This window comes from Emys orbicularis, chromosome 14, assembly GCF_028017835.1.
Source record: "Emys orbicularis isolate rEmyOrb1 chromosome 14, rEmyOrb1.hap1, whole genome shotgun sequence".
Taxonomy (NCBI): domain Eukaryota; kingdom Metazoa; phylum Chordata; order Testudines; family Emydidae; genus Emys; species Emys orbicularis.
Genome location: NC_088696.1, coordinates 36,932,260 through 36,936,118, shown reverse-complemented (window position 1 = coordinate 36,936,118; position 3,859 = coordinate 36,932,260).

Genomic DNA, 3,859 nt, shown 5'->3' with positions numbered 1-3,859 from the left:
CCCCCCCTAAGGACTGGGTCTCTTGAAGGCAGTTTACAGTTGATGGGGTAGGGGTGGGAGGGCTCACTGGATTTGCATTGAGTGAGGGAGCCTCTCATCACTAGGTCTCTCATTCAGATCGACCTAGGTCAGTAGTGGCTGAAAGTCATAACCGGCCAATAGCTGTTTGGTGGCCTACGTCTGACACGTGGTCTTTTAATGCAGCTTACAGTGGATAAGTGTCCACAGCACAAAACCCACCACAATTGGCATCCCTGTATAGTGAAAGACAGACTTGGGAGACTGAAGTCCCTGGAATTGGTCTCTTCATGTCAAAGTAGCTTAGGGCGGGGGTCCTCAATGTCTTTCTGAGCCCCCCCCCCCCCCCAACATACTATAAAAACTCCACAGCCCACCAATGCCCCAACAACTGTTTTTCTACATATAAAAGCCAGGGCTGGCATTAGAAGGCAGCAAACAGGGCAATTGCCCAGGGCCCCACGCCAGGAGGGCCCCACAAAGCTAAGCTGCTCAGGCTTTGGCTTCAGCCCCAGATGGGCCCCGGGGTTCAGCCCTTCACAGCAGGGCTTCGGCTTTCTGCCCTGGACCCCAGTGAGTCTAACATTGGCCCTGCTTGGCAGAGCGAGTGAAATCTGCTCACATCCCCCCAGGGGGCTGCGGACCCCTGGTTGAGAACCACTGGCTTACAGAAAGTGTATCCGTGGCCTGCCTATCGTGCAGCAGTTCTGCCATCCAGAAGACTTCAGTCACCCAGGCTGGCCAATCCAGCACATTTCACTGGCACTAAATTCACTAAAAAACAAACCAAGACTCCTCCCCCAGCCACTTGCAGCTCTAATGTAAATAATGTAAAATTAACTCTTCTGTCAGAGCAATGGCGGAGTTGTGGGAATGGAAGCTAGGCACTGGTACGAGATTGCAACCGTTATTTTATTGATTTCTAAAATTTGAAGTACGAGTTGTATGTTATAAATAAAAATCTTTCTAAATCCAACAGTTGGTCAAGGAAGTTTTTAGTAGAAACTTGCTTCCCTCCTGAAAAGAAACACTGTAAGGTAAAACTTTGTGCCAAATGAAAAGCAGAGAGATTCACTTGCCCAGTAAAGTAGTACTCACCATGAGTAAGGGTATCATAGAGTTTAAGGCCAGAGGGGCCCACTAGAACATCTTGTTGACCTCCTGTATATCGCAGGCCACCAAGACCACCCCACACCCGCAGAATCTGGTCCCAAGTGTATAGCTATCAAATCTATTGGGTTTGCCCAATGCTGCTTTAATATTTAAATTTAGAGTTAAGTCACAGGTTTGTCATGCTTTCTACCTTGGACAGAGAAGGTGAAATCCTGGCCCCATGGAAGTCAGTGGGAGTTTTGCCACTGACTTCAATATTTTGGGTGAAATCCGGGTCCCACGGAACTGGGGAGAAGAGTCAAATCATTAAGCCCCCCCCCCCAAGCTGCAGGTGATCTCCAAAAAAGATAACATTGTGGGTGATCTAGCAATGAAGACATAAGACCAGAGCGCCAGTTGGGGAAACTGCAGTAGTTCCATTGACTTAAATGGAGCTATGCCAATTCCCACCAGCAGGGGATGTGGCCAGTCAAGTCCAATTTATGAACTTTAAGGGATTTGTGGAAGTGGGAGAGAAGGAAATCCTGAAAATGGCATTGGTACCCAATCAGATACAGACATCATCCTGGCTTTCCTTTGATATACTTTGCTTGCTCAGGGTTTTTTAAAGGCTTAAATATAGTTTGGGCAACTTTTTCACTTACAGGGAAAATAGCTAAACATTCTTTTCCTACCTGTTTAGGCCAAGCTCTGTCATTCTTCTATATGCAGTTGACTCCAGCTCTAAACGGATTCCAAGTTTTAGGATAAAAATACCAAAAAAAACCCCTCAAAAAAAGTTAAGATAAAATCTCTTTGGAGACAAATAACGCTACACATTTGTTTGAGGAAAGAAATACTAAACTCTGAAAAGTAAATCAGACTTACACAGAGATATTGCATTTGTATGTAGAAATTTAATTCAATTGTATTTAAAAAAACTCTGCATGAGAGATAAAATCAGAGACTCTAGTTACATGAATGTTGTAGAGATGGACAATAATGAAGATACTAGAGTGTAGGAAACATGCAGGGCAGAAACGGGCAAACACACTGGGCAGAAATTGTACTCATGGCAACGGGGAGTAAAAATAAAAAGTATTAGGTCCCAGTGGTGCCCGCACTGAAGTCTGTGGGGTTTTCCCATTGAAATACATGACAACAGGATTGGGAATTTAACAGCTGAACTATTAAAAAAAAGGTTTGGATCACAAACATGCTAAACTTTAACATAGGTTTAGCTCAGCATTTATATGTGACGAGTACCACGTGAAGACTGTTTAAATCAACAGATGTATACCTTGCACACATGTAATATGTATAGACTAATTAGCTCTCCTAACTACAACCATAGTTCTCTGCATACAACCAAACCAGCAACCTGCAGTTATAAACACTAGTTAGTTTTCTATTGCCCTTTTACACAATACACTAATTACAAAGGCTAGCTGAAAAATGGATTGGTGAGATTAGAGTGTAAAGTTCACAGTAGATATACCAGAAAGGAGGAGGGAAAGTTGTGTTACAGACAGTGAATTTAGCTACTCTGGCATTCAGTGAACACTTTATAAAATTCCACATCCAGATAAGAACCACCCTAAGCTGTACCTTATAGGCTCTGACATTACAAGTTACCAAGCTATAAAATCACTATTTTTGGAAGAGAATTGTTTTGAGATGCTCATTTCCATCATTGCAAATGAGGAATAATCTGAGCAGTGGTAACAATAAAGGAATACATACTTTTCCCCTCATCCCCAGTTCAACTACAAGAGCATTCACATTTGTAACTTTAATCAATTATTTCAATTCAACACTGAACAATGAATTGTTAAAAAAAATTTCAGTAGGATTTTCTTTTAAAATCTGACAATCTATTGCCAGTACAAAAACAATTTCAATATAATACACGTGTAAAAAGATGATACTGACAAAAGAATTCTAGCCCATACACTGAAATGAAAAGAATAGCCCAATTCAAATTTTCTACAAGCACTGTCTTTAAACCATGAGTATTTTCTTAGAGACTGTACAAGCTTTCCCAGCAGTTCCTCCAATAGATTCTTAGAACAGCTGGAGGAACTGCATTCAGCCTGGACCAGACATTTAACCTAAAAGAATCTCTCTCATCTCCTCATCCCAAAGTATCTGTGTGGTCTTGAGCGGCGGATTACGTACCCCTGGGAAATACTGATCTTTATGGCAGAGATGGTAGGCAAAGCCTTGTAGCAAAATGGGAAACGCAGACATCTTCTGGGGGCAGAGCATAGGCTGGTGTAAACTGTCATTGTTATCAATGGAGCTATGACATTTTACACCAGATGATGCTCTGCCCTCACATCTTTAGACTCTGATCCTGCAATTGGATCTGTGTGGGCAGACAAGCCTACACGCAGTCCCACTGACTTCATTATATTGAGCTTCACCACAGGGCTCTGTCTGCAGGATTAGGAATTTATCTTTCAAACTATTATACTGTAACTAATATCTTTAACAAATGTCCACGTTACACTAGCACAGTATTAAAAAGTGATTCAGTTTAGCCTTTCATTGCAAAGAGAATTAAGTTTAGCTTGTTTGATGTTCAATAAAGTAGAAAGCCAAGAGAATTACTTTTAATCAAAAAGCATTCAAACAAAGCATTTGGGATAATGCAGTTCCTTCTCTACAGCACATTCATAGAGATTTCTAAGTAAAAACTACTGGCTTGTGAAAACAACAAAGGATTCCTCTTGTGATTTTAAGATTG